Source organism: Oxyura jamaicensis, chromosome 2, assembly GCF_011077185.1.
Source record: "Oxyura jamaicensis isolate SHBP4307 breed ruddy duck chromosome 2, BPBGC_Ojam_1.0, whole genome shotgun sequence".
Taxonomy (NCBI): domain Eukaryota; kingdom Metazoa; phylum Chordata; class Aves; order Anseriformes; family Anatidae; genus Oxyura; species Oxyura jamaicensis.
Genome location: NC_048894.1, coordinates 70,252,816 through 70,265,032, shown reverse-complemented (window position 1 = coordinate 70,265,032; position 12,217 = coordinate 70,252,816). Strand labels below are relative to the sequence as shown.

At 35.0% G+C, this 12,217-nt stretch overlaps 1 protein-coding gene across 4 annotated transcripts in view; it reads left to right on the top strand.

Moving 5' to 3' along the window:
• The window catches only part of CDYL (chromodomain Y like), a 107,585-nt gene that overhangs the window by 39,826 nt on the left and 55,542 nt on the right, over positions 1 to 12,217 (top strand). The window lies entirely within an intron of this gene.

Sequence of the window (12,217 nt, the reverse complement as noted above, 5' to 3'; positions counted from 1 at the left end):
AAAGCAAGACCTCTTCAGTGCAGTTAGGTAAGGAATACATGGAAGAAGAGACCAAGTCCTAATCCTTTGTTTTGACACCACGTTGTACTTGTTACTGCGTAAAGATCCATGTTATAAAACAAAGGATTAAAAACTTCAGACAGAAAAGCTTTTGAAGGAGGTAGACTTTTCAAAAACATGATAATGTCCTCATGCAGTTTAAGGCAATTCATAAACAAGGAGTAAAAGACAAATGTAAGTAAGAAAACAAAAGGTTTGATTCATATGCTTTCCAATGCTCTATAAAGTGTAGTTTAATTAGTCTAAAATTATTGATTGCACATATAATAATACTTAATACTAATATACAATTTGTAATTATTTTCACGTATATAAATTCAGCATACAGTCTCTAAAGTAATCTCCAAAAATAACACATTCTTTCAGGTAACTTCCTCAACCTAAAAAAATGGAGATATGGTACTATGGGTTAAATTTACTTTGTACTCATGACAAACCCATGTAATCAGTGCTGCTAGTGAACTGCAACTGTAACTGCTCTTTCTGTTTATTCCAAAAAAAAAAAACCTCACTGCTGTATCTCTGCTTACTTTTTTTCCTGCCTGATCCCCCTTCCATCATGAAGGCATATTATTCCACAGTAAACCAGATAAGCTGAGAACCAAAACATTTTTTTAGATAGATCCATTTCCAGCAGATCCATTTGTAGTTTAATTTATAACATTGCTACTTTCTGGAAAAGGAAAGAACCAGGTATGTTCTTCACCATTAACAGAGCCAAGTTGTTCCTGATTCAATAGAATATGAAGCAAAGTTGTTTGTTGTCATGGATTATAATTATGAGAACATAAGAACTTTTTCTTAAGACCTGGTATGTTAAGGGGTATACGTGGGAAATTAACGGCATGCATTTTTTAAAATGCATATTAAAAGAAAATAACTTTTTTAAATAAAAAAAAATTGAAGGAATTACTAAAGAGTACATGTTTGAATCTTTTCAGATCAAAAAAAAAAAAATCTTTCTCACATGGACAGTGTGACTAATTTCTCTTAGTAAAGTGGAAAACATAGCCTTAAAGTTAAAGCCACAAATAATTAGGGAGTATATCTGTTCTCAAGTAGCATGATCTGGTGGTATATGCAGGCTTATGAGATACATGGCAAAGTACAGCAGTGTGGACACAGTTTCTTGGAAATCCCTTTAAAAACTCACTAGTACTTTGGATTGCATTTGTTTGGGAGATTTAATTCTGTTCTGTGTAGCAATACTGTAATGGTAACAGTATCAATTCATTTAGGCTAATTTTTGAGTAACTCTAGAGACAAGACTAAGTTCTGTTCCAAGTAGCAGTAATTGTACTTTAGTGTGCTAGGGTATTTAAAATTCTATCAAGAGCTATCACAAAAGACCATTAATATGCAAACATCATTTTTTAAAGGTCTGTTTTAACATATATTCAAGTTAGCCACTAGCTATTTTGAATAGTAAAGTGATACTGGACATTACCAACAGATGACTAAAGTCATCATCAGCAACTGAAAGAGGAAAATATATATTTATAAAGAAAATTTTGAGATCAAAAGATTTTCAAAAATGTTACTATTTATAGAAACAGATGGGCTCATTTTGCAAGTAGTTCACAGCATAAAATGTTTGGATGTAATATACTTATACACTAATAATGGTAGGAATTGAGACAAATGTGTAGGGAAAAAGCAAATCTCATCTGTCCTTCCAGTTAAAGTTGAAAGAACCTGAAATATGCTTCTGTATTTCAAAGTTACCGTTAACTGTACCATGACAAAATAAGTATAATGCCATATTCGCGGAAGTGGTTGACTTGCTGTTAAATTAATTATTTCTATTTTATACAGGCAGGGATTACCAAGTTTAGAAGACCAACAAGCTAAATCTTGCCTAAGCATTCCCTGAATTTGAGTACTTGTTTATGCAATGAAACTGACAGGAATTACTTCTGCAGAAAAAGTGTTTTGTGAGTTAGTAACTATTATGGAAGGGTAACTCCCCACTGTTGATGGGTATGATGACTGTTTCTCAGCATAGGCAATCTGTAAATAACATTTATGTTGAAAAGTAAATATTTTTTATGTAATTTTTTCTTCTTTTTTGTGGCATTAGTTTAGATATATTCTTTTCCACTGCAGAAAGGCAAAAAGTGCTAAGGTATTATGTATTTTAAAAGAGTTCTTAAGTGAAAAAACATTTATACTTAAAATGCATTTTAAACTCACTTTAGATATGAAAAATAGTAGTGAAGGGGAAAACAGATACCAGTTTGTATTACATACTTAATTTTTATTCTCCAAACACCCATTAGTGAATTCCTCTATTTCATAATCAGAGATGAGACAGCCATTTCTTCTCTTTAGTCTACACGGTATAAGAAGAATTATTTGAGATGTTAACTTTATATATTTTCTATATAATAAAAAGTCTGTTTGCAAACAGTCACTGTAACACATGCAGTTGCATGGATAAAAGTGAACACAGTGATTTGTATTTTTATTTTTTTTAATAGAGACAGCATTATTTTTCACAGTACTTCATTTCAGTCTGGAAACTAGAGAAATGAATAAGGGTTTAATATGCTGTTACAGTGTAAAATGATGAAAAAATAATCCTCAAGACATTATTTGGAGAGCAAATTATGATGTGGGATTAGGTAAAGCACTGAAAAATAGCAGTATCAGATTCAGACAGGGACAAAAACAGGGAAAGGAATAAAAAGTAACTGAGACTTAAGGAGCTGGCATGAGAGAAGAGAGAAACATTAACTTTTTTTTTTTTTTTCCCCCTCCAATAACTACTTTTTTAAACAGATCAAGCGCTATTTTAGAAGCAAGTAGAATGGGTGAGTGTGGAGGCATCAAAAGCCAATATAGTATCTGTACTTGGTGGAAAATATACCAAAATATCTTCTTCCTCTGCAACACAGCACGTAGTAGTTAACTTGCACCTATTTTTGTAGTAATAGCAGAAAAGTGACAGATCATTTTTATGTGACATCTTAGGGAGGGAGTGGGGAGGAATTTGAATATAAGTAGAGAAGGATTTTTTTGCTAGAAGCTAACTCTGGATTTCTTCATTTCTGAGATTGGACTTTGGAAGTTGTAGTGCCTTGTCATTTCTGGCTGAATGAAGATTTTTAGCCATGGTTCAGGCTAGGAGAAGTCTCAGGCTTTCCACAGACTTTAAAGAGCATTGGCAAAATCTCCAGAACAAATAGTTCATGTTTCCTTAATATCTGTATAGTGACCTTTAAAAGGCAGAGTTTTTACATGTTTTATCAAGAGTACAATAGTTACTTTATGCTAGGACCAATTTTGAGACAGTGTTCTCTGGACAAAATATATGGGCAAGAAGAAATGTTTTGAGTGACAATAACTTTCTTTATTACCTGTTTCTGGAAGCTAAATATATTTTTGCTTCTCTTACTTCAGTTGAGAGGATAGTAAATAAAAGATTCTTCTGAAAGAGGTCTTTCTATTACTTCAGAAATTCTTGTTAATTGTGTAATAGAGAGGTTGTGTCTACTCAGCTTTATTTTTCTTATTATTGAACACTTGAATTGTTGGAAAATGAGCAGAACACAAGCTGCTGTTGCCTGAGCTGTCATTATCCAAGCCCAAAGCACTTTCCCTGCTATGTCTATTGTTGCCAAAGCAAGAGGAAATTTGCGATGGGACAGCATATTTAATTAACCAATGTCAGTATAATCAGTTTAATTTCTACTGCATATTATATTTTTGCTTGCATATATTAACCAATAGTGGATAGAATTGGTAAATAATGGAGCCTAAAACTGTGCATTTTGTCAAAACCTTATAGGCATCAGTCCTTCTGATTCAGGACCTGCAATGTGTTACTTTAAATGAGTAGTGATATGATGTTAAAGAGTATGCATTGTGCCTAAATCATTAGATACATTTCAGGAAAATCATAATTATTAGAAATATAATTCCATAAAAATAAAGCTAACAGGAGGTGTGTGTGTGTGTGTTTAAAAACAGTGATGCAATGTATGTCAGTTTCATATCTGATTGGCATGTTTGTAGGATGAAAAGCTGAGGCTTAAAATCCCTTAAAGTTAAAAATACAAGTGAAATAAGAGTCATTTGAACACATATCTTATTGAAAAGCTTGAACTTCTAATGTGCTATGTGCAAGTTTAGTAAGAAGTTAATTATGTGCCTAAGATCATGAACTTTAAAAAAAAATAAAAAATTAATGTACACATTGTAAGAACATTTAAAAACTTCCTAGTTGTTACAAATAAACATTAAGACCCTGTAGACTGAAATAATCTTTGCCAAGCACAGTTACCAGCAATCCCACAGCTTTATTAGTATCCCATGGTTAGAGGGGATACAGTTCCAGAAAACAATGGAAATGGGAGAGTGGAGTTGTAGAAGCTGCAGTGGTATTAAATAAGAAACAAGAATTTAGGTTTAGACCAGAAGCTGTGCAGATATGGAGAGAGCTAAGACCTTAAATAGAGAAGTGCCTTTTTCCAACTGATAGTCCATGCAAAAATAGATCGTCCACTAATAAATCCCACAGAGAAACAAAATGTAAGAACTAAGGCAGCTGTGCAGCATTGAGGTTGATTAATTAGAGGAAATTTCCATACCACTGTCTTTTCTAGATGGGATTAGATCAAGTACTAAGAGAAGTCATTTTACAGGCAGATGGACTGGGGAACTGTGCTCATACAGTGCATTCATCCAGGAGATGCTGGAATTGGGCAAGGAATACAGAAGAAGCCAGTAAAGAATGTTGATCTTAAATATGACCTGGAATTGTTTAATGTGTCTTTCTGTATTTGAAAACAAAAATGCAGTTATGATCTTGTATCCAGATGCTTAAATTATGTCTTGTTGATATAAACTTTTGCTCCTTGTTTATCGTTAATTTTACATGGCAAAGCTGAGAAAAGTCTGGTGGTGCAAGTAAGGTATGTGAGTATTCTGTATTATCAAATCCAGTGATTCCAAAGAAAGCTGTCTCTAGACATATTTATTTCACGTAACCACCTTAGGACCCCTAAGAGCAATAATTAAGTAGTAATAAAAGGAAAAAGCAGTACCAAAAAGAGTCCCACTGCGTAAGGGATCTACAGTAGCAGACTCCTTGATCTCCCTTCTGCAGGCAGTAGGCTGCTGAAAAGTCCCATTTGGTGTATAAAAGTATTATTGTAGAATTAAAAATTTGATAAAATGAAGTACAGTATACCAAGTTCCCTCTTAACTATCCTTTGTTGTTGTTGGTTTTTTTCCTTGTTCTTTTTCCTTGCTATAGTTCCTGCTGCTGAAGACCATTTGTGCTGTGACCTATTATCTCCTTAAGACAACCTATTTAGATAAAATATTTTGAATCTTTGTCAGTCATTTGCCTTTATAGAGTCTTTCTAACTGAGTACTGTTGAAGATTCAGTTTCTACTGCTTTGAAAGCAAATGTCTGCTGTCTTGATGCTTAATGATGATGAATTCTTCATCTGCTACTCTCTATTATTCTAGCTGCAGGATAAAGTGACAATATTTCTATTGGCATTATCCTTTAAGTAAATAGAAGTCAAGCTGTTGAAGCTCTTACTGTGAGGTAGCTTGAATTTATTACCATGCTTTTTCAAATTATCACATCCCAAAACGTAATCATCTTTAAGTGAAAGAGGGTTTGCAGATTTTTTTCATGTTGTCAGAGTTGCCAGTAATATATATACACTTCAGTTGTCTGTATTCTTGAGGGAGAAATAATACCAGCTTTGCCAAGTTTGAGACTGTCGCTATTCATGGCTGTAGTGGGGAGATACCAGCAGCAGAATTTGACTAGTCTAGATGGAATTTTTACCTCTGGGGAAAAACAAAGACATAGAGCTTGCTTCCTGCATCATAGCTATTACTAATGATTTGGAGATGGGAAGGACATCTTTTGGAATTCCATGTGCCGATGATGCTGAGATCTTTTGGTAACTAGTGATGAGAAGATTATTGATAACTTTATGAGAAAAAAACAAAATAATGGTTATGAAATAGCCTTGACTGTCCAGAATGTTTATCTTAAATCAAATCCTAGTAGTTTTTAATAGTTTCTTCTGATTAGGGCCTTGCCATTTGAGAAGATAGGCCTATTTCAAGCTATTTGCTCTCATTTGAAAAGGAAGAAAACAGTGTATGTTTGGCAAGAATACATTGTTGCAGGAGATTTTTTCATATTATTATTATTTGTATCCAGTAATGGGCATATATTAACAACTTGTCTTGTATTTCTTTCTGCTTTTGTACAAAACAGGAAATTTGTGTCACATCACTTTGTAAGTAAAAGAACAGTAATGAAAAGTGAGTTGAAATGTAAGATTTTTCTAACCATTTTTGCAGTAGCTGGATAACTAAGGCAGGTAGTTGATGATAGTTCTGCAGTAGGATTTACCTTGCACCACAGACACTTGCTGGGATTATTTCTATATAAGATTTAACTGGAAAGATCTGTGATGTTGACATTTTAACATCAATTATCAGTGGTGATTTGTCAGGAAGTAAACCTCAGGCAAGCTGCTTCTCCAGTAACTTCATTCTCTAAAGCAAAGCAAACTCCTCCCCACCCATTTCTCTGGTGTCCTCTATGGAAAAGGCTTCCTAAGATCTTTTTTCTGACCATACACTGTATTTTTCAATAGATCATAAAGGAGTCACATGTACAGTGATCCTCAGTTTGTTGAATGCAAAGGCATAAATTTTCATAATGTGCTGTTTAAGGGATTTACTGTACAGCCTGGGCATAGCACATGTCATGACCACGATTCTCTGAAACCATTTGTGTTGATGAGAATGCGGTAATTGTTTTGTTTCTTGTCTTTATTATTGATAGTCATCCATAATCTTTACAAATATGATGGTAAATTATGAGCTTGACCAGGATGCTTGCATTTTTATAGGCAACTTGATTAGAAATTTATGCAGCAGGTGAACTAAAACTTTAATTATGACCCCTCGGGCAGAATAACAATTGAGTGTTGCAGATATTTGTGAAGTTGGCTCTTGCATGACTTGTGTCCAGGAATCCCAAAAGAATGGACAGCCCTTGATCCAAGTAAAGCTTGGAAAAAGGAAAAGTCTCAATGTTTGTATTAATACAGTTATTTAATTTTTAGAAAAAAAAAAAAAAAAGGTTGAGATTACAGAGTTGTTTCTGTTGCAGTGCCAGTATGAAGGACCACAGGAGGTGTATTAGCCCTTTGCCTGACTCTGTTTGTCTAGAACTCGACTGCACAAAGTGCTTCCACAAAAGGAGGCTGGGGGAATGAGGCTCTAAGCCCCCCCAGCGCTGAATTGCAAGCACAACGGCTGCAGATTGTAAAGCGTTGGTCCTGTGTAAACTCATCCTGCTGGTCCTGACTGCCAGAAGACAATCTTGTGTGTTAACTCTGTGTTGGCAGGCCTCATCTGTCACCTCAGAACTGTCATAAAAGTCACACATGAGCTTAATCATTTGCTGTAGCTAATTTGACAGGAATAGTCAGCCCACATCTGATCTGTATTGATTTTGTACACCTCTGGCTTCCAGAACAATATATATGTAATACAGATGGCACCATAGCCAGAGATTCCTGTACTGTATGGACACTCCAGCTAGTCGTGCCATAAGGATGCAGCAGCTCAGTGTACAACAGTTCATCTGCTGCTAATGCAATCACTCTGTTCTGCTAATCAAATCAGTCAGCTTCAGGGGTATGTTGCAGCAGGGTTGCATTCGCTCCCAGGTTAAGGCAAATTGTGTAAGTTGGAGCTGCAATGCAGACGAACTCTAGGATTTATAAGGTATTTTAGGGTATTTTTTTAATAGTGTCAGTTTGAAGTTAAATCATACAGTACCATGTGTGATTTTGTTGTTCTGAGTGTACGTTTGTTAAGCTGTTTCTAAAATTCATCTGCTGGTGCTAACGGCAGTGAGTAGTGCTCAGAACTGGCATTAGGTCATTATATTGGAAATAATGTATTTTCTAATTAAATGTGTACAATTTTTTGTTGATTTCTGGAAGATTTTAATAAATGGAGGGTGTAGTCATTCATAAACACTGCTGATTGCTTATGGATGATCATTTAGATCCCATTTATTCATGGAACTGTTTCTAAGTTAACTAAGTGTGGCCATTCATATGTAGCACATGTAAGTGTGCAAAACTTGCACTTGTTCTAGGTTCATTCACTCAATTGGAGAATGTCTACATCAGTAATTTGGCTTAATAGCAAATTAGTAGAGTGAAAGAGTTGGTGCTGTCCCCCCTACCTCTATGCATTATGCTGTGCAGCAATTTTCTTTTGGACTAGATTTAGTTGAGCCTCTCAGGATCAAATATCCATGCCACAACATGTGTTGAAACTGATCAGAGTGGTTATTTATTTGGACCCATATGCTCCTGTAGTGACCAAAGCATGTTTTGTGTAGTGGGAGCACCGTTTTCAGTTTATGTTTCTCCAGAAAAAATCCACATCACATACATGAAACCATTGCACAGTAAGTGGGAATAGTGGGTAGCGGAAAAGGATTTGCTTCTCAATTGCACTTTTGCTCTGAACCAAACATAGCCTTAAGCTAACAGAACAAGGTTGTCTTCTATATTTTACAGGCAACAGACTATGAAGTCAAATAGATTCTATTCTGTTTACCTTTAAGATAATTTAGTCTGACACAAATGTGAGGACAGAGAGAAACACCATGGGAATGGAAAATGGATTTATGATAAACAAGGCAATGCTCCTTGAATATTTACTTGGCTACTTATATGTTTATTTTGCTCATTCTGTTAATTTTTTTTCTCTTCACTGCAAACAGCTGTACTTTTACTTTAATCTCTTCAAATGTTCCATTAAATTAAAATATGATTTTAAAAATATATATACATAAACATATGCATAAACAGTATGCCTTATGTAGAGTTTAGAAACATGCCCAAATTACAGTGCTTTGGATGGAGAACATCCTTTTGGATTTCATCCTTAATTTGATTGAGCTGAACTGAAGACCTTTCATCTTGGAGTAAGATTGTACAGAATAAATCATAGAACATCCCAAGTTGGAAGGAACCCACAACAATCACTGAGACCAAGTCATGCATGTTTTATTTCTGACTGAAGCAGAATGAAGAGGTTACTGTACCCATCCCGCTCATAGGTATTTATTGTCCTCTGCAGTCCTCTTAGATGTGTCAGAAGTACTGCATATGTGGCTGCTCTCCAAACCAGTTATTTCAGGGTGCCTACATTAGCTCAGGTATTCTTAATATCTAAACCAGGTCACTTTGACAGAGCTACATTAGGGAACAATTACACAAGAAGTTATGCAGGCTGACAGATGGGGAGGAGCTGTTGCCTCTGAGCATGGGACAGGGAGGAGCAGTTGCAGATGAGCTATAAGTGTGATCGTTTTCACCTGGCACAGCTGCAGCCAGACACAGCTTTGACTGCGACCGTATCTTATTCTTATCTGCTTTATTTGAAAGTGTAAATGCTGTATATTCTATTAATAAAAGCAATTAAAATAAAAGTAGTTGCTTCTTCAAAGAAAGAGAAGGCAAACACTAACCAATTCTCACCACATTTGTGGAAGGAAGGGAAATTTACCATCTTACAGATGGGAAGTCTCAAATACAATTACCATGTGTGGGACTGTAATTTTCATATTCCAGTGTTGGTTTATACCTCTGAGCAGTATGTTAATTTTTCTGAGTTTTTCTTCTGTCTGAGTTTTGAGTGTCATTGACCAGTGCCACATGTAGAGAAAGCAATAGCTTAGCATGTTAAAATAAACTGGGAAATGTTATCTTTTGCCACCCAGATAGTTTGCCTGATAACTTTCCTTCATACTCATTTTATCTTTTCTTTTTGTATCATTTTCCTTTTTATTCTTCCGCAACACTTGAAAACTAGATGTTAACAGCAAATCCTGGCAGCATGGAACCTTTTAACAACTAAAAAGAAATATTACCCTGTGGCAGAAGGCATTGGATGCTGTAGAAATGGTAGCTGGCAAGAACTAGTTGTCACCAGCATTTCTGGCATGATCTTGGCCTAGGATGTGATCTTGCTCTTACCCTGGTGCTTTGCAGTACTCTGCCAGTTTTTAACTTTCTGAACTTCACTCATCATAGCATCAGAAAAGCACCAGCTCAGCTGTATAACAAGAGGGGGGAGAAGCAATACTGCATGTTTTGATGTTACCTAGTCTATCAGTTTAGCTGTATCATGAAACTGCACCTTAACTGGAAGTAGGAACATAGACCTTTTGTTTTTCTTTTTCCTGCCCCACTCAGTTATATTCTTCTTCATTTTATTATATGAATGTAAGTTATTAGTATCTTCTCAAATAAGACCTTGAGGTGTTTTGCATTGTATTTCATGTCATGTCACCGCTGCATAATGAAGTAGAAATGTGTAACTTGGCCAAGCCCTCTTTTTCATTAGCAAAAGAGGAAAAATACAAGCTTGTAGTCCCTGTTTTCACTCTGAAATTGAGTTTAAATGTTCCTTTTCTATTGTGACCCTATGTCACCTTATTTAATGACCCTGTGTACATTGTGGAAGCATTCCAATCTTCTCTCTCCAAATCTGGATGAGAAACACTTTTGTAGCTGTTCTTATCAGCAAGAGGTCCTAGCGCAGTTAGACTAATTAAGTGGAGGCAATTCAGAAAGTCCTTCACTAAATCTCTGAAGGCACATGATAAATTGTGTGTTGCTGGTTAATTGATGTATTATTATTTTTTTTTTTTTTTGCATTGTAAATGAAACAGATATAAGATGTCTTTAGGAAGAATTAAACAGTGTTAGAGAAAAACTTTGAATCAAAAAGAGCAATGTCAAAATAGGTTTTGATGTAGAGTTGGACAATACAGCTAAATATAAGTTTTCTGTATGCGTTCCCGTTTGCTCTATAAATCATCAGGTTAAGATTGGAATGGATTTTTGCGTCTCCTGTTCTAGAGTTCATCTGTTATCTCTGCAAGGTGTCTGTTCTTTTTGGATGAGAAGAATGGCTTCCTACTTTAAAAGGGGATGTCCTTAATGGGTGGCCTTTCTGCATCTAAAGATATTAGTAGAAGTTTGTGCCCAGTAATCAATGTAGTTTGTTATGAAGATTTCCTGATGGGGGGGGGGGAACACTTGTTAGTAGCAGAGAACTTTCTCTGAGAATCATATTTTTAAAATTAACTCTAGAAGGTCAAGAGAAGGAGAAATGATATGCAAAACTAATGCAGGAGCTAATTTTTTGATGACATGGTATCAGGTTTGTGATTCATAAGTTTGTTTTTAGGTTTTAGTTTAATATTTCTTACTACTGAATATCTTTTTACTTTGTGTCTACTTTAAAATAATAATAAAAAAAGGAAGGCTTATTTTTCTGTTATGGCTTTTTTATTTGGGATAGCATTTTAGTTAAGATGTTAAGTATAGTGTCATAGAAAAATAATAGTTTCAATACTGTGGGTTTTTTTAGTCCAGTGACTCTACTAAAAAGTGCAATAACCAGAATAAAAACTGTTTAAATATTTTTAAATATTAAAATATCTAATATTTGGACAATTTTTATTGCATCACACTTTAAAATGTACTGAATTGCCAATACCATACAACTGAGTAACAAAGTAAAACTGGGGCTAGTCTGACAGTTTGTGTTTCTTTTATTTGGAGTGAATTTTTTTGTTTGATTTTCTAGTCCTTAAACAAAACGATGCAACATCTGAATGACAAGACAGCATAGTACAACATCTGCAAGATACATCAAGTTCTAGGATGTATAGTTAGTTTGCTACTGAGATTATAATAATAGTAATCAGTAACAGCAATCATTTAACCTTGCTGTTGAAAACAATGCAGTACATTATGATAACATGCCACACAAAAATTCAAAGCTAAGGTACACTCTTTAGTGAAACTGTTGTCAATGGTAATGTGATTCAGCAATGGCATATATACCTGTATTTTTCTTCAGTCCTTCCAAATTATTTTGTAGATCCTCCATTCTTTTTAATGCCACCCCAGTGTTACTAGTCTTCAGAGGTTATCCTAAGTATGTATGATTCTTGCTTACGTGCATGGTCTTTGCTCATGAGAGGCTAAGCAGCAGGGCTAGGAGTTAAATTAATAAGCAGTAGTTTCATCCCATTTCCCCTCCCCCATTTTTTTCCGCCTTTTTTTTTTT